Source organism: Pinus tabuliformis, chromosome 8, assembly GCF_031772625.1.
Source record: "Pinus tabuliformis cultivar Carrire ecotype Pingquan chromosome 8, CPIR1, whole genome shotgun sequence".
Classification (NCBI taxonomy): domain Eukaryota; kingdom Viridiplantae; phylum Streptophyta; class Pinopsida; order Pinales; family Pinaceae; genus Pinus; species Pinus tabuliformis.
This window is the reverse complement of record NC_142294.1, coordinates 1,055,565,160-1,055,589,677: the sequence shown is the minus strand read 5'-3', so window position 1 is coordinate 1,055,589,677 and position 24,518 is coordinate 1,055,565,160.

Below are 24,518 nucleotides of genomic sequence, written 5' to 3'. Positions count from 1 at the left end.
GTGGATTGAGGGAAGCCCAATAACTATTTGGGAGTCCAAGATTCATAGGCTGAAAGGCGACATTAAAAAGTGGCTCAAGGAAAAAAATTTGGAAGACAAGGCAACATCAAGGAGATGGAAGAAAACTTAGCTTCAATCCAGGGACAAATGGAAACAACCCTGGTAAGCGTATCAGACTTCCAAAAAGAAGCGGAGACTTTCAAGGCCCTCCACGCAAACCTTAGGAGGGAAGAGGAGTATTGGAGATTGAAATCAAGAAATAATTGGCTGAAGGTTGGGGATAGGAACACAAAATTTTTCCATAAACAAGCCAAGTTTAGGGAATCAAAAAACAACATAGCACATATAAATTATGGCGGGAAAACCATCAAGAATTTTGAAGAAATTAAGAGAGCGGCGGTAGAACACTATGAAAATATATATACAAGGGATCTAGATAGCAAGGAATTATTCTTGGAAAGTATCCCAGAGATGGTGTTGGAGGAAATGAATAAAACTCTGGTATCTCCTCCTTCAGTCGATGAAATCAGAGGGGTAATCTTCTCCTTCCCCCTGATAAGGCTCCTGGCCCGAATGGATTCTCGGCTAGCTTCTATCAATTTTTCTGGGAGGTAATAAAGAAGGATCTTTGTAGAATGGTGGGTTACTCATTCAAGCAATTTGTCATGGGGGGTGGTATAAACACTTCCTTCCTGGCTCTGATCCCCAAAGAATCAAACCCTTCTTCCTTCTCTAGATTTCGTCCAATATCCCTATGAAATGTCTCCTATAAAATTTTCTCGAAGTTGTTGGCCTTAAGGCTCAAACCTATTTTGCCTTCTTTGATCTCCGCTAACTAGGGGGGGTTTGTCCCGGGAAGGAAAATATTTGACATATTATCCCAATCCAAGAGGCTCTCGATTCGAGCTAGTGAAGGGGCGATGAAGGGATGATCATAAAGTTGGACATGGCAAACACTTTCAATAGAGTTAGGCATGGATTCCTGATAAAGGTCCTCAAGAAAATGGGGTTGGATGATATATTTATCAGATGGATCAGCCTGTGTATATCTTCCCCTTGGATTGCTTCGTTAGTCAATGGTCGAGTGGTGGGCTTCTTCAAAGCTTCCAGGGGTCTACGTCAAGGTTTCCCCCTCTCCCCCTTTTTATACATCATTATGGCGGATGCCCTGAGTAGGAAACTAGAGCATGAAAGAGCTTCTCTCAATCTTATGGGAATCAGGTACAAAGAAGGAATTAGAAGTATAAATCATAGACAATTCGCAGACGACACAATTTTGATGGGAGGATCCTCGGATATAATTTTTGGTGCTTCAAAAGAAACTTGATATATTCCTCGGTGCTTCAGGGGAGAATCAATGACAACAAGAGACACATATAAAGTTGTAATATCTCCATCCAAAAAGAGATGAAAATCAAAGAAATCCTGGGGTTCAGAGCAGTAAGAGACTGGAAAGACTTCAATTATTTAGAGGTACCTATATTGCTAAGACGAGTTGCTCCATGTGCCTGGAAAAAAGTTTAGGATACAATGAAAACAAAAATAGTAAACTGGGCAGGGATATGGCTTAACCATGCGGGTAGAGAAACCTTGGTGAAGTTTGTCCTGTCGACTATCCCTTTGTATCAATTTTCAGCCCTGTAAGCCCCCAAGTTTGTATTAGACCAAATGGGGATGTATATAAGGAAATTTATGTGGGAGTGAGGGAGAATAAAAACCAAAAATACCATTTGGTAAATTGGAAAACGATTAGAACTGCGAAACAACATGGTGTATTGGGAATAAGGAACTAGGGGATAGTAAACACGAAAATGGGAGCAAAGCTACATTGGACCATGATCATGAAGCCAAATCAATGGTGGACTTAGGTGATTAGGGAAAAGTATTTAAATCGGAAAAATGATCGGGAGAGGAGAGAGGAAACAGTTTTGGGCTCCCCCATTTGGAAATTGATTAATTCCTCCTCGGACATCATAAGAAAAAATATAAGCAAAGTCTCGGGGAATGGAGCCTCCATAAAAATTTTCATATATTTGATTTTGGGCCTCCATCCCTTGGGCTCAGATCTTTCCCTAGAAGCTCTAAGAATATTCATGAGGCAAGGAGGGTGGAAAATTTGGATCAGATATCATAATGGGATCAACAAGGAGGGTGGAAGGGGTGGAAGATTGATAACATCTTAGAGGCCCTACTCCCACAAAGAGAAAAAACTTATTAATAAACTAAGAGGTTGTGCCCCCATAGCTCTCACAGTCGCAGATAAGTGGGGATGGAAAAATTCCAGCTACACTGTTAAAGAAGGATATTCTCACCTTCTCTTTAAATCCCAGGTACCACCTAAATCCTCCATCTAGAATAAAATGTAGAAACCAAATGCTATCCCAAAGGAAATTTTTTTTATGTTGGCTGCTATCTCATAAAATAATTCTCATGGCAAATAAACTTAAAAAATGGGCTCACATTGGACCTTCTAGATGCCCGTTTTTTGAAAATTCAGAAGAGTCCATTCCCCATCTCTTTCTCCATTGTCAGGTGGCTAAGGAAGTTTGGTCAGTGGTTCTAGGCCCTCTTTACTATAGGAATTCATGGTTGTCTGACCTCCTTCTTTTCTTTAGTTCTTGGCCCAAATTCTATTTGGGCTCCCTTCAGGCCAAAAGCATCTTCAAAGAAATCTAGTCTGCTCTTCCCAAGTATGTTTGCTAGCAAATTTGGCTAACAAGAAACAAAGCGATCTTTAGAAAGACTTGCCCCTCTGCCATTTTTATAGCATTTCATAGACTAGAAATTGATCCCTCCCTAGATCAAATTGAGTTCATCTGGATTGCACCATGGATATGTACCCCTGCTCCCCAAATTTTGGAAAAATGTAGCCCTCCTCGTGCCTTGTGGACTAAGATTTTCTTCTGAGGGGTTGGTGGAATGGATAAGAACTTCAAAACAATGGACTCTCCAATTTGATGGAGCATCAAAAGTAAATCCTGGAGTGGTAGGAGGGGGAGGGGTTCTCATTAATCCCGAAGGAAACTTCGAAGACATATATGCTTGGGGCCTGGGAAGGAAGACAAGTAATCAAGTTGAAGCTTATGTTTTATTTCTTGAACTTTCTCTCGCTAAAAAAAAGGGCATCAAGAAGATCCAAATCTTAGGAGACTCAAGTTTGATAATAAAACATATGAAATACAATTCATCAGTAGACAACATGAATCTAAACTAAATCATTAAGAGATCCCAATGTATGATTCCTCTCTTTGATTTGGTGTCATTCTTTCACATCCTAAGAGGGAATAACTAGGAAGTAGATAAGAAAGAGAATTTGGCATGTCGGTTGCATGTAGAAAGAAGTATAGTGAATGAAATAGAGGAAACACTATACATTCCCTAAACATGGTAAAGGTTTTCAAACATTCAACTGGGGAAGGCACTCTTGGCTAGATTAAGAGGTTAGGAAATAAAAGAAACAAGGGTGATATGGGGTTAGCACCTATATACCCCTTCCTCCCCCTCTCTCCCTTCATCCTCTTCGTTCCCCCCAACCCCCCCAACCCCCCCGCCCCTTCCTTCCCCTCCCCTCTTCTTCCATGTCATTTCTCCTCCCTAACCCTAATCACCCTTCTTCATTTCAATACAGGATGCCTCCTTTCAAAATGATACATCCTCCACTCCCTGGTCCCTGTCTCATTAGCCTTAACTCATCCCGGCCTGTCCTTGCACCTCATGGCATAGGTCGGCTCAACTTACTACTGCATCGTGGCTTCTCCTATCACGTATGTCCTACGCTTGGTATTGAGAGGTCTCACAACGTCAGATCCCAATACTCACAGCATAGAAACAGTTGCAATGGCCAATGTTTCATCACAGGAGCAAGTAAGAAAATGGGAGAGGGTGAGAAGTAGCTGGTCCAAATTGCTCAGATTGCACATGGGAGGAAGGCATGGGTAAGGATGAGGGATGAAGCGAGAATATGGGAAATAATGGTGACACATTGGGATCTCAACATCATGAGTACCAATTTCCAGTCCTACATCAAATTTCGGCCCTACATCTTCTATAAATTGGGTAATGATTTGATCTTCTGTCATTGTTTTTGGTCAGTATCTGCTAGGGTGGTCTCTGCGAAGGCCCAACGTCTAGGCTGAGGTCACTGAGTAATTTATATAGGATTTTGGTTAGGGTGTTGGCCACAAGGGTGGTAACCGGTGGTGTGTGCAGTCATGGGAGGAAGTTGAGTGCTGGTAAGGGTGGAATTTTCATTGTGCAGCAAGATGGTGGCATTGGGTTGATTTCCTGGAACAATCTTGAGTGGGGGGTTCGTGATACCTTGGAGATTGATCACTCTGGTAGCTCCCTGATAGTGAGAATGAGTGTGCATAGCAACTAAGTGGAGGAGGGCTCTCTGTCTAGTTCCTAGGGCCGTCATTGGCCTTGGAAAGGGGGGTCGAGGGAGGGTAGGGCTCGAGATGGTGGGTGTTACACAACATTTTGTCATTGTCCTTGGACTCCCTGTTACTTGATCCTAGAGGACCTCTACAATGAACCCTACATGCTTTCCCATCATGAAGAAACTCCCATTGTGTTCCTCTTCATGAGCAGAACAATTTCCTTTTGCATCATTTTCCAAAAATCTTCTATTTTTTCCAGCTTACAAGACCGACGCTAATGACCCTTATCCTCCTCACGCTGATATGAAAGGATTAACACTATCCCTAGTGTCGACCTGAGAGACTGATCTTTGTTTCAGTCACACCAATCTTCTTTTGGAAAGTTTTTAAAATAAGGAGCCGAAGCTTCCAGCTCTTGAAGCTTTGTAACGGAAGTCTGGTAATGTTTGAGCCAGATGGAGTTGAGGATGTCAGTTTGGGCTCCTTTCCCCTATAAGGATGGAACTACCTCAAGAGATAAGACCTTCACCCATGAGAAGAGGAACCATCTCCCATTCATTCATGCTATATAAACCTCCATTTTTCCCAAGCACAAGCTAGTGTTGTAGTGTTAATGTTGGTGTGCTAGTGCTAATTAAGTTTGGAGTAAACAACAAGCTATTCAAAGTTGTAACTCTCTAGTTGTGTGTGAGGGAGAAGTGTGAATTTGGTTTACTATGAAGCCTAAATGGAAGAGCCTTAAAACTATCATTGTTGAGGCCATCATGGATTGCTAACCGAAGTGTGTGGGAACCTGGTTTTGTCAAAGGAGAACAACAACGTGAAGACAATGGTTGTAATCTCTTCTTGATTTAATATATATGCAGCTATCGACTGATTTCCTACATAATGTGTCATTTCACATGTTTATGGCTTAATGTTTCTTGACTTGTTAAGTAGGTTGAATTACAATTTGTATATTGTCACGGTTGTTGTTTACTTCTTTTAGGTGTTTGAAGAAGGAAATAGGAGATAGATGAAGCGAGCAAGCAAGGTCATCACCAAACGGGATAAGTGTACTAAGAGGTAAGCCTCTTAATTACTTCTAACCTAAGGAAATATTCCATAGAATGTCTTGTTAGCGGCTAGACTTACTATCAGGCTAGAGGAATTGTTTGTGTCCGCACTCATAATTTTACTTCACCACAAATTGGCGACTCCACTGGGGAACCAATCCTTCTATTTGTTTGCTTGGAATTTCATGGTTTTGTGTGAACTTTTCTAGTTTCAGCATTTCCTTTTAGTTCTGTTTATTTTCCTTTGCTCACTGCTCTAGGTTTGAAATTCATAGGAGCAAGTCTGGTCCCAACTTTTGAAAATTTTTATTTTTTTCTTTGCATCCTCGCTCAATGCGATAGTTGCGTCAATCAACGCGATATGCTAAGGAACAGTTGCGCGACACCCTTCTAGTGCTTGTTGTCACTTAGGCAGTCACATCGATTCCTGTAAGTGAAGATTAGGTTTCAACCCAGATCTTGGTCAGTGTGTTTTGCTCTCATGATTTCTACCCTATAAGATTTTTAGACCGTCTTCTCCCTGACTAGAAAGTTGCTTTTCATTTGGTTTATTTTCTTATTGATTTTCCATATTTTCGCTTGATTTCATGGGTCATTGGATGGTTAGTGGCACTAGGGCATCTAGATTGTCCTCCATTCAGCTGATTGTGAACTCAACGAGTCAAGTTGTTGGTGCATTTACTCCTTGCATTTCGTTTATGGTCCTTCTACGACCTTGACCTCCATTACACAAGTTTAAAAAGTTTTCGTTTGCTTGTCTAAATGTCTCTTTTCTAGCATAAATCACATTTCTTGTCTTTTTTTTGGTAAAGCCATTTTGTCATTAGTTTGAAAGAGATTCACTTTTCGTGTTTTTCATTTTCTTGAGAATCGATTGCCTCAGAACTTTTTCATTGAAGTGTTGTGTGAGAAATTCATTTTGTCATTTCATGAAAAGTAAAAAATTCTAGTTTGCTACATCAATATGTTACGGTAGTTAGCATCATTGAAGACTAGGATTGCATTGGCATTTGAAAAGAAAAAGAATTCTCTTTGCTTTTGAAAGGACTATTCGAGTGTACTTGTTAGGAAATTAGGAATTGGAATGTATTTTTCATTAGTTTATTTTCTCGAAAAGTGAAGTAGTGAAAAATCATTTTGCTTTCGGTTGCTTGGTTGTTTGCATTTGATTGTGTTTTCTACCCTCTCTAGTGTAGACAATTCATCGAATTGAAAGGGTCTTGTCTCATTTAGCTGCATTTAGGGCTTTTCAAGTCACATCGTTAAGGCCTAAAAACTAAGACATAACTCAAGATAAACTTTAAAATGAACTCAATTAACCTAAGGTGCATTTGAAACCTAACGATCACATCTAGAAGGTCTAGGCTAGAGACATGTTCCGACGTCTTTAAACCTAGCAACTGTCATCAGCTTCAGCACTAGACAGCGCTAGTACAGATTTGTGCTCCCCATACTGTTGAGTATATAATGGGAGACCCCTCTAGGCTACAATCCTTTATCCATAGGAAGTTGAGTCTGCCTCCTTGCAAACGTCATACACCAAACATAACATTCAGGGAGATTGCCTGCTCGTACTTCTCGGTTTGTCAAGAGGTATTCTGCAGTTCATGGTTGCTTGGTAATCCTTTTTACCTAGATGATCAAGAGTAGCCATTTTATATTTTTAACTCATTAAATTTAAAAGATCATTTGAGCGCTTGTCCTTTCAAGCTCGTTTCCAATTGAAGGTGATAGAGTCATCTTTGTTTCTTTCTCGACTCTTAAAACACAAAAGAGCACCAATTTATTTATGTGTCTTAAAAATTTGATTTCCCACGATCTTATAACATCCTATTAGTATTTTCTAGACCAAATCATGAGATTCCCCTAAAGAAAATTTTAAAGCCTTGAAGTTTATCTCTCTTTTCTTGTTAACTAAGGCAAGTTCATCGTGTTTGAACCATTTGGTTCAGCTAGTTCCTCTTCCTCTCCTCCATCTGAAAGATTATCTAAGGAGCCTTTTCCTGAATTACCAGAGTCACCCAAGGACCAAGGTGTTGGACTCGAAATCATTTTGAGCATTCAACCTTTGTCATCTCATCCTCCGTCTACTTCAGATACTGGGTCACCTGCTGATATTGGCCCGGAATCTCTGAACAATCCCATCCAAACTCCTGAGAGTTTGTTGAATACTAACTGTCAGCTTGTACTGGTTATATATCCTCTAAATCCTTTGTTCAACCCTGTTGTGATATCACCACAGTGTCCGCACAGTTTGTACAATCAATAGGGTGTTCCTTTGGAATTATCCCCTCGTACATCTTCTGTTGTTCGTTGTCGTTTGTTCCCAACTATGGAACTCGAAGGTGGTGCTCCAATTACCTCTCTAGATGAGTCAAAATTTCTACTCCACACACTGTCGAGGAGGAAGAACATCAATTTCCTCCTTAGGGTTTCCCCTATACAGGGAGCATTTCCATCAGTGTGTATCAGGATTTACCACCTAATTATGTGACTTTGGCACAATTGGTCTCAGGTACACCTAATGCCTCATCACTTTACCATAAACTTGTTTGGGCGTCTGGCGCCATTCCTACTATAGGTCCATTCATTACAAACTCGGCCACCCAACAGGTCATTACCTTAGTCCTGGTGCAACTCACCATTCTGAACCCTCTTGTATCATCTGTCCCAGTCACTCGTCCGGTTCAACTGATGGTCTCGAAGAATATCACTGTTAGTTCTTCGATCCCTCCAATAATTGGATAAGTTGTGCCATCAACTGGGGTGCAGAATCTGAGTGTTTCTATGGTGTCATGAACCACCAATGTGAGTAGCTCACAAGCTCACATGGTTAGAATGAACCAACCTTCTTTTGGTGTTATCCAAAACCCTGCTTGTCCTATTGAATCAAGCAATTTCCAGTACCAACAGGTTCAAAATCGCGTTGGTTCGTCTGGGTCAAGAAATTTCCAACATCAGAAGCCTTATGAGGCTTAGGTTCAGTACCAAACTCCTTATGTTCCATATGGTTCTCAAGGAATTTTCAATCCGCCTTACGTCCTTTAGTATGGGAAATACATTTAGCCTGGCCCATCCACTTTTCAGGGTGGCTATGGCCAGATTCAGTTTAGAAATTTTCCAGGAACTATTCAAGTACCCTTGCAACAGTAGGGATAGCCTCTGTAGCAACAAGGGAAACCTTTGTTGCAACAAGGGTTTTCCATGCAACAGTAAGAGAAGATGATACTGCAGTGAGGACAATCACAACAACTGCAGGGGAAACCCTCACAACTATTGCAGCAAACCATGCAGTAGCAGATGCAGTATGCTCCGCAAACCTCCCAGCCTATGTCTTGACAGGTCCAACCTTTGCAGCCATAGGGACAACTTTTGCAGCGACAAGGTCAACCCTTGCAACAATAGAGCCAACCCGGGCAGCAACAATCCTTATATACATATCAACAGGGTCAAACCTTGCAAGGACAAGGCCAGGGTCAGGTCTTGCAGCATCAAGCCCAAAATCCTAATGTCCTAGGGCAACAAGCCTAGAGTCCTTTTATCCAAGGGCAGCAGGTCCATAATCCATATGTCCAAGGGCAGCAAGTGTACAATCCTTATGTCCAAGGACAATAGGTCCAAAATCCTCTTGTTCAGGGGAAACAGGTTCAAAACCTATATGTTCAAGGACAATAGGTAAAATATCCATATGTCCAAGGTCAACCCTCATATGTTGCTTATCAACAACCTATGCCCAGATAGTTCCAAGGTGTTCAAGGTCAAAATCCTCCCTACGACCAAGGTAACCTACAATGGGGGCAGAATCAAATGCCATATGGCCAAAACCCTCCACTATGGGGCCAAAATCCTTACCAGCAGGGATGGGCTCCTTTGGTTGGACCCACTTATCGACCTCCAATGTCTTTTAATACTCAATTTTCGTTCTTGGCCACACTAGAGTTGCCAGATGTGTCTCGCCTTAAGAATGATCCAATTCTTCATTCACCATACTTGCCTCTGGTTCTGTCCAAGATCCCGAGAAATTGTCCTAAGTTCAATGGAAATTCAAAATCAGATCCTCAAGCCCATGTGATGACATATCACCTATGGTTCTCTTCAAATTCTTACGTTGATGATTCTATTGGTCTCTGTCTTTTCCAATGAACCCTCACAGTTGTTGCAGCCAAGTGGTACATCAAGCTTCCTCGAAGTACTTACCATGACTTCAACTCTTTAGCCATGGCTTTCCTCACACATTTCCAATTGTCGGTTTGCTATGAAACTGACACCTATTTGCTCACATCGCTTAAGCAAGATACTGCGACACACATCTCTGATCACATCCATGAATGGAGACGTAGATGTCGCCTGATCAAATTCGAGATTGTTGATCAGTTTCTCACCAAATGGTTTACCAAGTGATTCGTCGCTCCAACTTCTCATGATATAGCTATGGGTGGATGTGTTACCGAAGAACAAGCCATTTCTCATGCCCAGTATTTAGATCTTGTTTATTCTCAGTCTGGCACTTTGTATGAGTTATTATCTGACGCTCCACAGCCATCATCTGATCCCATGACATCAAATTCATAGGCTACACCTCCATTTGATGGAGTAATTGGTTTAGTGTCCCAGATCCATGCTAAATCTTCTTGCAAATAGAAGTTGGTCTCAAACACTGTTTCTAATAATTCCTCCCAGAATCCACCTAGCCCTGGTAAAACCTTAGAGGTCCATGCTGTCTAGTCTACCACAACGAATAAATCATTGAAAGGTAAGAAGAAAGGAAAATGCAAGGGTAAATACGATGCCCCAAAACAGGGTCCTCCTAAGTCGTCTCTTGGTGATTCTTCACAATGGAAACCTAAGTATCCATGCCTCATTTACGAGGAGGATAATTATACCAAGGATTGTCCCTGATGGTCTGAAGTTAGTCATTTTCTCAAAGGGACCTCAACTGGCCTGAAAGAGTTGTTTCTGTCTCAATAGACTCAAATGGTAGACCAACCTCAATCATCCGCTTCCTTAGGATCTCAAGTGTTCATGATGAGTATGCCTATTAATGTGGCTACTAGATCAAAATATTACCAAACTCTTGCTCCAACAACTGGCAAAGAGAAAGAGGCCACCCCTTCTTCTTCTACCCTGAGTTTTGGCCCTCTTCATATTGAGCGCCCTAACCCTGATTCTTCCATTCGACCACCTTCTCGAGGTGTGCTAAGGAAATCCTCATGCAATCCCAACACTGGAGCTGCTTAGCACTATAATATTGATGAGGATTTGGCTTAGGCGCCATCAATTATGTCGGCTCTCGAGGTACTTTAAAGTTGTCCGTCTCAGTGAAAATCCTTGTTGTCATCTATCAGGGGTATTGACCCTACCGGTTCCAATTTGATATGTTTTGATCTAGAGAACCACATTCCATGCCTACCTCATCAGATTTCCTTTCTCATTCAAGTAATCATCAATGAGAAAACCATTCATAGGACTGTCATCGATGAAGGTGCTTCTACCTGCATCATGTCGGTCACTTGTTGGAAGGCAATTGGTTCTCCTATTTTGAACCAATCCCATAACACTTTGGAAGCTTTCGACGGGTGCGATTCATGACCCTTTGATGTCTTACTCAACCTTGCCATTACTTTGGACGGCAAGACCGTACACGTTCAGGTAGAGATTGTTGACGCTTATCTCAATTAAAATCTTCTTCTCGGACGGAGCTGGACCCATGCCATACATGCTATAGCCTCCTCCCTATTATGCATGATTCATTTTTCCCATCAAGGGAAGCCTGTCACTATCGAGCAATTTTCCTTCTTTGCCTCTTCCTCCTCATATGGCAATGTTTTGTATGTCAAGCACACTGGTGCTCCTTATGAGAATGTGGGGGTAGGTATCTTTAAAGATTCTACCTTGATGGGAATTTTTCTGCTCCCACCTCCTCATGTTGCCTCTGTCAATATGATCTTTGTCAAATATGATCCTTGGTTCATACCTTCACTGGATATTGTTGATACCCGGGGCAAGGTTATGCCACTTAGGCCTTCCGAAATCAATTTGTGGAAATTGTTTCGGCCTCAATTTCTGTATCCTATGATTCTCTTGTTTCGAGGATTTCTCTCGATACGTATTCTCAATCCCCATGGCTTGGTGCTTTGGAATCTCCTGATCCCTTAGCCGAGACTTTTATTGCTGATGTGAGTATCGTGGAAGTAATGTCTCTGGAGGAACCACCATGGAACGGTGCTCTTTCCCGTTCCTCATTCCTACCTAGCCCGGTGGTCATGTCTATGTGTCTTGAGCACTTCTCTCCTTAGCAACCTATTGACATGTCCATTTCACCTGACATTGTCAAGCTCTTTCAATTGAGGGCACATTTATCCCTTCATGGATTCAATATTTTTCTCCCTCCCGGAGTTTTTACCGCTTGTCCATTATTGCAATGGGGTTGCCATCTGACTCGTAATCCTCCCTCGCCCAGGGGGCATGGGGGCAATGCCTTATATGAGTTCTACTCTATTATTTGGCCAAGTCGATTCTTACTCGTCATATCAGCAATAAAACTCTAGGGTTCATCTGTGTTGATTGATTACCCAAGTCCGCGCATCGAATCCCTCAAAAATTACTATGCTTAGGTCATCTTGCATGGTTACTTGTGTACATTAGTGTGTCATTAATTTTTGTGCAGTGTGGTTTGGTGTGTTAGTTTTCAAGCAGCTTTCCTGTTTACTATGTTTTCCTTGCTTTGCAGATGTTTGTGACTCCTCATATCGGTTTCGTTGATGGTGCTTTCCGTAGTACCCAAAATCTATCCTCTGCGGCATGGGTTATTTATGACCCCCATGGTGAGTTGATTGATCTTCAAGGTATTTGTTTAGGTCGCACAACAAAAAAATTGTTGAATACAGTGCAGTCATCGAATTGTTGTAAGAAGTCATTGCTCTTGACATTCAGGAATTGGTTGTCAACCTGGATTCATATCTTGTTGTCCTTCAACTCAACGGGAAATATTCCATCAGAAACCCTCATATATTGAGAATGTATCTATGTATTCATCTTCTGGAAAGATATTTGATTACATTACATATCACCATATTCCTAGACCCCTGAATACATTAACAGATGCATTAGCCAATTATGTGTTGGATAGACATTTACGAAACATGTGAAAAGCCAAAACAAATCATTTGTACCATAGTAAGCAAGGAAATAATATATCTATATATATATATATATATATATATATATATATATATATATATATATATATATATATATATATATATGGTGATAATGTTTGATACATCAAAACCCCCCAAAAAAAAATATGTGTGTTCATAACATCAGTAGCTCGCAGGCCTCAAAAATGTAAAATGATGGACCTAGGAACTAATCACCATGGTGATCATGGTAGCATGAAATTGCCCGTGCAGCATGAGTCAACAATCGGTGGATCCAGTCTGATACTCCCACTATGTGCCTCTAGTACTAGCGAGGGATATCTCCCACCTAGGCATACTCTGGGATACCACGAGTCAACCCCTCAAGGTTCCTCGTGATCTCCTCCTCATTGTCACTCCCCTCCTAGTAAGGAGCGACATCAAACTGGCAGGCGACGTGCCTGGCTATCGGGGACATCCTAGTAGGATGCTCTGGTCCAACATCTGCATTGATAAAACAAAATGTTATAAACACATATATATCGAAAACAATTAAAAAAACACAAAATTAAAAAGTGATTTTTTACTTTCGTCATCAAAATCCTCCCCATCTGGCAGCGGCATGTCTGGATCTTAGTGGAAGTCAGTACCACTGTATGGCCAATCCTCCACGATGATCAGTTGTTGTCGTAGCCATGAAAAGATGGTGGCACTATAAGACATATGCTGACCTCCAGTGATCCTAGGCATCAAACAACTCTAACGGGCCATCCGTGGGTCTCGTGGCATCGGCGGATCTACCTCAGTCAACTGGTGCTGGAACAGCGGCACCCGTTCTAAGAAAAAGGTCACTAGTACGGATCCGAAGCAAAATTGCTTCAGATTCCCCGTCTTAGCTTTTGTCAATTGGCGTTTTATGTTGATCTTCATGGCTTCTGCCTAATTGAATATCGTCGGTGTTGTACAATCGATAGCATATAGAAATTTAGACTTGTTAGTTTTGTGCACTACTTGGGACCTTACCACCCTGTTGATAGTCAACAGTAGCATTCTCATTGTCAGATCTCGCACAGTGGCAATCTCAATCTTACTGCTCTTGGATTTGAGGGCTTCAGCGCAATGTTTGGCAAGTAGCATGGATATGCTTGCCTCAATCAGTCGTGCCCCATATAGGTTGACTGGTTCCCCCCTCCAAGATAGTTCTGTGATGAAATATATGGCTAGACCTGTTATTGGGCTGGAGGAATTGTTTGTGTCCGCACTCATAATTTTACTTCACCACAGTGGTAGAAACAAGCATATATGTAATGGTTGTGTGTAAGAGAATATGGAATTTAGGGAGGATCTAGAAATTATATAGAGGTGCATCCTGTTTGCTACCTATACCAATAGGTTTCATTTTTCATGATCGGCAGGGGAAGTTCCAAATATGCTCTACTTTGGTGATGCAAAGATCTCATATTTTTGTGGAAAACACATATCTACAGTTGTTTGATGCTGTCCTACTTCTGAATGGGTGATCCAACAGTCTAAGTTGGGTCATACCATATTTCAATTTTGGTTGTAGATTAGAGAAAGAAATCTATCCAAACTGTTCAATCTTGGCAGATCAGTAGTTAGGTAGAGAATGAAGGTTCCCAACTGCTTAATCTGGGGCCTTGGAAGTAATAAGGCTAGCCTTAGATAGAAAATCAAAAGAAAATGGAAAAAGAAAAGAAAAAGAGCAATTGAGGGTTTGCTAGTCTAAGTGCACCCTCCCTAAAGTAATAAAAAATGCTAGGCAATAAGATGGGTAGGTAGATGGGGTTGCAGAAGCATGATTTCTTTCATATCACTGGCCTAAGCAAAGGAAACACATGGTGGCCAGTGCAGATCTTCCTATTCAGCAATTTTGTAGCAACAAGGTGAAGCATGTCTAACTTCCCAATCATTCCCTGTCAAACTTCTTTCTAACATCCCACTATCACCTTTGTTCATAAGAGAAGTCAAACTCTTTGTTGATTCTTGTTATATAAAGAGCCACATTTCTTGTGTAAAAATCTTTTCATTTTGATCTACTCTCCTAACTAAGTTTCTTCCCTAAAAAGCTTTAGTGTTTGCTTCCTCTCTTCCATATCTCCCATCCAATACTAACTACTAACTCTATCAATACTTAACTCCCTATGTTCCCCTTTTCCCTATTATTATATCACTATTGTACATAAAAAACCCCAAAAAAGTGTATATACCCCTTCCCCTAGGCAATATAGCCTTATAGTTCTAAAAGGTCAGAGTGCAAAGAAATTAAAGCGCTAAAGGCAAAATAGCGCTAACATTATGTCTCGGGATTAAATCAAGATCCGCTTGGTTTAACAGCCCTAACCCCATTTTGCAAATAAATGTCAAAAAACCCATTTTTGCCCACAAAACATTGGAAAAACCCAAAAACCCGCCAATGGCTAAAGTCCCGCCCTGGCGCACATTCCCAGAAAAAATAATTGTTTATTACCCGCTCCCCGCCGTATTGTTCGATCACCTTTGCTCCCCGTCAACCGTCGGATCTGGGCCCTCCCATCCGACGGTCCTCAGCAATATCGGGCTGCCTCCAATGGCAGTACGCTAGCACCCGAAAATGTCAGAATGGTGACGTAGGGTGCTGGACATGCGTCACAATTCAATTGTATCGGGCGGCCTCCTGCCAAAACCGCGCCCGTACCTTAAGCGGTCTGATATTACCGCTTACTGCCTTCTGTTTACCACCTGCCAAGTCGACCCTACATCACCTCCACGCCATTTCCGAGTCAGCACCACATCAGCGCCCGACACGCCATCGCCCCGAACTGTCTGCCATGTCCCCCGTCCACGTGGACAACTCACAGACCGCCATGTCATCATTCCATACCATGACCCCACCTATGACGTCATGGTGACGTCATCCTAGAAAAGCGCTCCAAAGGCCAAATTTCCTATATATTCGCCCAAAATCATATTTTTTCGCATTTTTGTAAAAACGTCTGTTATCCCTCCTGCATGAAATTTCACGACGTTCTCGCCGCCAACCTGCAGAAATTGATTCAAAGCCGTGGTCGCCCACATTTCGGCTTGGATAAGCCTCCACCCATCGCGCCGTGACCAGGTATTTACCAATCCTTCCTGCACCTGGTTCAGTTTGTTCTTCACTGTAAAAAATGCCCAGAACTGCCATTTTCCCCTGAAACTCAAGCTTCCTTGTCCTGCAAGTGACTCAATTTCTCCCAAGAGTGACCAATTGTGCCCTTTTACGCCAGAACTGCCCTGTTTTCATTGAAAATCCTTTTAACCTCAATTCGCTGCACAAAGCCGCATTTGCCTACATTCCCAAGTGAAATTCTGCTTGAAGAGCACCAAACACATGGAGACACCGGTAGCTCTACACATTCCACCTTTAAATGCCCCACAAAGAGAGCTAGAATGGCTAGCCTTGGCTGACAGAGACTACCAGATGGCAGAAGTAATCCCAGATTATAGCAAATACCATATTCATTTAATCAATGAGCTGAGAGCCAAACATCTCAATGGAAATTATGTTCTAGGGATTTGGGACTCTAATTTGCCCATTTTCAATCTTCCTCAAGTCAATATCCTCCAAGATTTAATCCATCGATGCAGTGCCAACTACGATCCATGTCAGAGAGTTGTCCTTAGTCCCTCAGGCTCAGTCTTGTTCCATGTCACCCCTAAGGCTATAAATCAAATGCTGCACTTTCATACTACAAAGCCATTGACTCCTCTATCCATGATGGACTTGATAAACCAAGGAGGCAAGCTGTCCAGTGCCCAAATCATAAAGATTAATCAACTATTCATTCAATCAGGCTCTCAAACTGTGAGGACTCCTCCTATTGGAAATGTATATCTCAATGAGTTGGGCAGGACCCTTGTGGATATGATCAGTTATATCCTGGGTTATAGGTCATCTGAGGATGTTGATGAAACCATTCTGGCTATGATGTCTGTTTTCTCCCCTGGAAGGCCTCCTTCGGTTCACTATGATTATGCTACATACATTGGCAACAAAATTCACGAGCAATTGATGAATTTAGAGAGGGAAAGGATATTTAGATACACTTCTGACATCTATCACTTGTTCCTATTTTATCAGCCTGATAGCTTCCCTATTACTCTCAAGAAGTTTGATACCCAGGGGAACCAAAGGTCTGTGGTATTTTGGTCTTCAATCTTTCATCACATATCTTTTTCACCATATAGCTACTGTGAATTCATAGACCTTTTTATCCATCCAGCCATGTCCTTGCTATTGAGTTCTCCTCCTCCAAGATTGACAGAAGAGATGCCAAGAATCCTCCAGCTCTCAAAGGCCTACAACATTGGGGATTGGTACTTTTACCAACACCATACAGTGATCAGGATATATGGTTGTGAGTTAGCCCCATACAAGCTACCAAGATATGTCCCTATGAGACTTTTTGCTTTAGAATATTTCAGACAATTTGGAAATGCAGACATGATCCATTTCCACAGCAAAAACAAAAAGGCACAACTCAAAGTCAAAAACCAGCTAGGCCCATTTATTTATAACAAAAGAGAAGAGGCATGGCAAGAAGCAGATAAGATCCTAAGGTGCCTCGGGTTGCAAACCAGTTTCCTCTGGCTACCCTATGATCCCAATCACTTCATTAGTCTTAGAAGGGTCAAATATAAGTTGGCTAGCTATGATCATCTCAGGTTACCACATATTGAAAAGTATGCAAATCAATTAGAATGGAAAGAGGGCACCCTAGAAGAGGCAAGTTATAAAGAGGAAATAGCTCAAAAAGCAGCAAAGAAACTTGAAAAGGAAGCTGACTTGGAATATTGTGGACAGGTTTCTTCTTTTTATCATACTCAACTTGGAGCAGCTGCCTCATCTTCTACAGCTCCCTAGCAAGCATCTCAAACTACTACTCAAGCAACTAGCACAGATAAGGGGAAAGAAATGGAGCAGGATCAGACACTCCCAACAGCAGAACAGCAGAAAGAACAGACACAACAGCAAGAAGAAATGGCTGAGGCCCCTGTATCCACAGAGCAATAGGTTCAAGAAAATTTTCCTCCAAGGCAGGAAGTAGCAGTGGAGACCTCTGTGCTCCAAACCCCGATGAATGAAGAGAGAGCTAGGAAGAGGGACAGACAGCAGGAAACTCCCCTTACTACATCAGCAAGTCAACAGGGGGAGAAAAGGCAAAGACTAAACCCTTTTTCTGAAGAAGAGATGCCTATGGGACCATCTATGGGTATGGGCCCCCCTAGTATGGAAGCATCAGCCAGTTCCTTCCAGCAGGAACAAGAGAGACCACTTGGAGGAGAGGTCAGCTCCTCAAGCCAGCAAAGAAGGGCAGAGTCTGGAATCAAGAAGCAATTTATGGATATAAGAGCTAGGAATGAGCCAGTCAGACTCCAGCTTTACAATCATCTGCTCAAGATGGCTCCCACCAACCAACAGAGGCTCATGTCAGCATATGACATTGCAGAAGGGAAGATGACTATGAGCCATTTCATGCCTGCCTTGCTGCAGCCACAGTCAGCTGCAGATTACATCAGAACCAACCTAGAAGTGTTTTCAAAAGACATATACCCAATGGACCAAATAGAGCTACATAAGCAAACGGGTGAGATGGTCTACTCTACTCTTGCAGATAAAACACTTCTAGCACACAAACTGTAAAATTCTCTCCATAATACTACTGCCCAACTAGAATTGGAGAAAGCTTCTTCTCAAGCCAAAGACAACAGGATTAAGTCTTTGGAAGATATCATCATAGAGCTTGGGCATGACCCAAGTGATCCCAAAGCTGTGCAGGCGCTAATGAAGAAAAAAGATGAAGATATATCAACTTTGAGGAAGATGGTCAAACTTCCAGCAACCCTTCACCCCCAAACAGAAGATGTTGCTCAACAGAGAAAGGATCAAGATGTAGCAACCATGCTGCTGACATTACACAAACAATTGGTAGAAACAGAAGGACGATTGGTAGCAACAGAGGGTGCATTAGAGGCAGCCCTGAAACAAAAACAAGGAGTGCATATACCTCAGCCCTCTCAGCCAGTAATAAATCTTGAGGAGCCTCCTAAAATTATAAGTCCTCCCCTGGTACAAACAACAGGAGCAAGTGCCTCAATTGTTGGGCCTCAAGCCACAGAAAAGGAAGCAGCAGCAGAACAAGTCCCAGGCCTCGGTATGCGAGATATGATGAAGGAGTTGCAAGCTCTTGAAACCCAAATGATTGAGCTGAAGGATGCCAAAGAAAAGTTGGCCCAGCTGGACGAGAAATATGACAAATCTAAGCAGCAAGTGGCAGAAAAGACCAGGGAAGTTAGGACACTAGAAAGAAGGATAAAAGAGCTTGAAAAGGAGCTCACCATGAGCAAGGTCATAACTGAGGTCAAAAAGATCCTATGGGCTAAGATTGGCCAGTCAATCACAGATCAGTGGCAATACATAGAGACAATTCATGAGCAAATGGATCTGCTGAACAAGGCTCATGCTAAAAGTCAAAGGGCCAGAGCCTCTCTGGGAAGTATGCCTGATATTGCTACTAGGATTATCAATGTCCTGAATAATAGAACTAGCCTTCAATTGGCAACAATGGGTATCAGGGATAGGACTGATAAAATTTTGTTAATCAAAAGGGTGCACACCCTCAGAAGCTATGTGCAAACATTAGAAAGAAAGTGCCAAGATATTCAAGTAGAAATCAATGCTTTTGCCACCAAAATCACAGCATTGCATGGCAGAGGGCTTCCCAGCCTAGTGACCAGTGCAGGAAGACTGTTGTCCCATGAACAGTATGCTAAAAGGGTCAACAATTATGCAGCTAATCAGTTGACAGCTACAGCAAGCAGTCCAGAAGCAGTTGGCCCACCATCAGGGCAAGAGATTTATGATAAACTAGAGAATTTATTCTTCATTGAACATGAAATTAAGCACCTTTTTGAAGTGCCCCCTAATTATTATAAATATACAGAGGAAGATGAGACCCTCATCAAGATGCAGAGACATCAAATGCCCACTGATGAGTGGTGGACGAATATGATTAAAACTTTGCTTTAAATCAAGTCTAAATTTTGGTCTAAAATGTTTTTCACAGCAACAGGAAAGCAGTTGAATGAGGTGGACAGTGACTATGCACAGCTAGAGCATCACAGATGAGTTGTCTGAATACAGCAGTGCCCTAACACGGTAGCATAAAGGCAAAAGCAATCGAGATCACCGCGAGGAGCTCAGATGGCCCATAAACCCAAAAGTCAAGAATTTCTGACAAACAGCAAACAGCTGCTGTATGTGTATTTAAGTAGCTTTTAATTTTGTAAAAAATATCTTAGAAAGTTGGTAAGAGCAGTTATTGTGCAATAACTCATTGCTGAGATATTTTTGTGATATTTTGTATATATGCACCCCCGCATAGCTTATTGGGGGTTGTTGTTGCTCACTCGTTCAAGAGAACTCGGCTGTATATTCTCTGAAAGATATATTGCAAAGGAGCTGTTGGTTTCCGAAAAACCGGTTTGGCTTGGATGCGATGTGATGAAACTATTGACTGCTGCACGATTCTCGTGTTATTTTGTGATACAATAAGTGTTTTCTAACTGTATTTGTGTTTCATCTCTTGCATAATCTATCTGTGATGTATGGTAACTAGTCTTGGTAGAAAAGAAAAAGAATAGTTCAGGATTTGTCCACTAAGAACACCCTAAACTCAATCTTTACTACTAAATATGTTTTCTCCAGGGTTAGCTGCAACTATGGAATTCTTAAATGCTCCTATTTGCTCTAATCAGATGATAAGTCTTTATTCAGTAATTCTCACTTGCTGCTAATTAGGATTTATCTATTGTTCCCTATTGCACTGTGAAAGAACTCTTAATTGCCTTTTACTGGTGTAATTTATACTGTTTCTTGTCAAAAAATCAAAGTTTGTATCATCAATACCCATTTGGCCCTACAGTGAAACTCTCTTTATCACATATATCAAATGCTATTCATTTCTGGACTCCACATGCCCAATGGATTGAACTCTCTTTGATACTTGCTTTCCCTTCTTTGAACAAATAGCCGACAACCAAAATTCAAACAAAATTCTCACCTCATAACTAGCCTAAAATCTTCAAAAAACAAAGTTAAAACTAAAAAGAGAGAGCCCTCTCTGATTATAGGTAGGCTAGAACCTGTAATCCAAAGCTTGGTTAGTGGTTACCCCGACCGTATTCCCTCAGGAGTCAAAGGGAACAACCTGGGTGTTAACATAAATGGCGACTCCACTGGGGACAACCCAATTCATAAACCCCTGTCTGATTCTTAATACTGTAGATAAAGCCTGAGTGACAGCCAGGGAGCCTTAGAAACTGCCTCTGCTTTGCATTTGCAGGAGTATATAAAAGTTGCCTCAGTCAATCTTTATTCAGTCTTAAGTTCCATACAGGTGTTCTATACTTGATCAGTCCTTTTCAAAGATTAATATTTCTTAGAAAATTCTCCCAAAGAAAATCATAGAAGCTGGCTCCTAAGAAGAAAACTCGTTATACAAGATCTAACCCAGATCCAGATCCATCACCTGAGTTTCAAAATCCAAACCTGATTCCAAGAATCCTTAAGAAACAAAAATCAGAAGGGACTTTATCAGATTCAAGTTCTGAGGCAGGGTTTCAAACTGATATTCCAACCCCTGCTAAGGTTTCTCTACATCCTCATACCACCGTTCCACACTCTCCTAGTTCTTCATCCACTTCACAAGGTGTCCTTTCAACCCCTCCATCAACTGCACATACCCTTCTCATCCCCTATCCTCCACTTGTCCCATTCGCTCCTGTTATCCCTATTGTCCCACCAAACATGGCTAATAGATATGCTCCACTGCAGTTACCTGCCAATCCAGGGCCTATGCCTCAAGATTATCAAACCAAGATATCATATTTTGATGGTACTGGCTCTTATTCAGCCCTTCAACATACTAAGAAAATGCAGGATTATTTTGAAAATTATGAGATAGATGATGATGGAGTTAAAATGAAATTTTTTGTGCAAAGTCTAACCGGAGATGTAAGATCATGGTTTAGGTCACTCCCAGCAAACTCCATAGCTGACCCCGAAGCCCTGTACCAAACCTTTATCAACAGATGGGAGAAGAAAAAGGATCCACTTCATATTTTATCTGAATACAATGCTATCAAAAGAGGTCCTCAAGAAACTGTCTTGGACTATTGTGCTCGATTCAACAACGTATACAATGTTATTCCCCAAAATCTGAGACCCCCACCTGATCTGGCCCTATACACCTTTCTTGATGGGTTTGATTCAGATATGGCATACCAATTGAGAGAAAGAGCTCCCCGAACTTTAGCTGAGATGCAAGATATAGCAGTTAGTGTAGAAGCCAACCTGATAGCTAAGAGAAATAGGACCAGAACTGAAAGAAAGACTACCTTCAAAGAAGAGCCTTCAGGCTGGGATCAGAAATTAGATGCAATAATTACTGGTATGCACAGATTAGGTGACAGAGTAGAATCAGTTGAGAGGAAGTCATCATGGGAGGTACCACAGAATAATCCTATCAGGAATCCCAATTTTAGAAGAAATCAAAATCCTAATGTTGGCAAGGCCAGCCCTGAGACAGAGATTAGACCTCCGTTCCAAGAAAACTATGCTGAAGCATCCACTTCTAGTGAGCAGATAGATGATACTCACATTAATTTGATGGGCCTGAACGATGATCAACAAGTTTTTCTGAGTCAAGAAGATCATAAGGATGATGAAATTAGTCAGTTCCAAACTAAATCAGGTGAATCATTTGATTTCAAACAAGGCTATGACACAGCTGTTTTTGAAGTTCATAAACAATATAAATTGAGAAGTAGAACTATAAATGTAACACAGCCTGAAAAAACAAAGGATAGCCAGCAGCCTAAGAAGGCTATTATCACAGAGCCAATTGACAAAACTGATTCAATTACAAATGAAGTAACAGTTGAAGAGGTAACCGAAGCATTTCCCTCAAATCAACAACCATTGGCTACACCGCCTTTACAGCACAATCCAAGCAACACTTTCAAAAAGATGAGCAAAAAGGACAAACCTCAAGATCAGATTGAAAGTCAAGAAGAAACCTCTAAAAACTCAATTGACAAAGAAAAAGTTGTTAACCAGAACACCAAGATCGAATCTGAAAAACCTTTTGACTTAGAAGCTGAAATTGGTAAATTAAAGATAGCCATTCCTCTTTCAGAGCTAGCTAAACATAACATCTACAAACAACAAATCAAGAAGTCCCTTCAACTGACCCATAATAAGGATGATGTTAATGTGTTGGATGATACCCCAGAATTGCTCTTCGGTCCAGAGGTTGATGGAAAGACAGGAGATACTGGAATCTTACCTTTTTATGTCAGCTTGCATATTCATGATAAGATATTACACAATGCAATGTTTGATTCAGGCGCCTCTCATAACCTGATGCCTAAGTCAGTAATGGAAATATTGAATCTAGACATCACAAGACCATATAAGGACCTATTTTCATTTGACTCCAGCCAAGTTAAGTGTTTAGGCTTGATAAAAGATCTATGTGTTTCCCTTGTCCAGTACCCAAATAAAACAATTTTAATGGATGTTGTAGTTGCTAATATCCCACCCAAATATGGAATGTTGTTATCAAGATCATGGGGAGCTAAACTCCAAGGTTCCCTACAATTGGACATGTCATATGCCACCATCTCTGTCTTTGGGCAACCAAAGAGGCTATACAGAGAATCACTCATGAAATACATGGTGAGTAGTGAAGAAAAACCTCAAAATTTCCCTATTTATGCAGTCCATTCTGACATGGATTCCTTCATTCTGTTCAATGATGATATAAGTCCAATAAGTGATGACAAATCTGTCTTACTTGAACAAGATCTGCATATGAATGAGCAATCAAGTTCCCAAGAAATCCAGGTTGGGCAATCAATTGATGAGACCGTTCTAGAAGACAAATCAGATGAAAAACAAGATCTCCAGCTTATAATTCCAAGTCATAGAGAGGCTGTTAAATCTCCCCTAAATCAAGAAATCCTTTGGTTTCTTGAGTTTGATGGATCTGTCAATAAATTAGGGGCAGGAGCTGGAGTATGGATTCATAACAAACAAAGCAATCATGCAGAAGGTCGAGCCTATAGGCTTAATTTCAGATGTACTAATAATATGGCAGAATATGAGGCCCTTTTGCTAGGCCTCAAACTGGTAAAATCCTTACAGGCCACAAAAGTTTCAATCCTGGGAGACTCAGACCTCATTATTCAACAACTGAAAGGCAATTTTGTCACCAATGACAAAAGACTAAGATCATACAGGTCTGCCGCTATTGAAATACTCAAGGCCTTCACTGAATTTCAAATGACCAAAATATCTAGAACCCACAACCTTCATGCACATAGTTTAGCTACATTTGCCAGTACATGCAAATTGCCTTTTGAGCCCAACCATTGTTTTACAGCTGAGATAAAACACAGACCTTCTATTCCAAACAATGTTAAAGATTGGCAAGTATTTGAGGATGACACACAGATAAATAGTTTCTTGACCTTGCAGCATGAATTTTCAGGTTTAAACATTGATGTTGATTCTGCGAAAGACACACAACCACTGAGTGAACAGGACGAAACAACTATATCGCCCAAAACAGCAAATCAAATACTTTGTCCAACAAACTTTGACAAGGTAAATATACAAGAACTCAAACAATTACATTTTGATGAAATAGCTGGTGCAGAGGCTGAAGTCATACAGCTAAAAGACAATTTTCTACCAACAGGCCTGACTCCATTGGACATTTTCGACTCAAATGATGTTCCTAGGAAACCAAAAATGCAACCCCTTAATGCTTCCATTGAAGAATGCAACATTGGAACTACTGAAAAACCCAAGATAATAAAATTGTCTGCATCTCTACCTC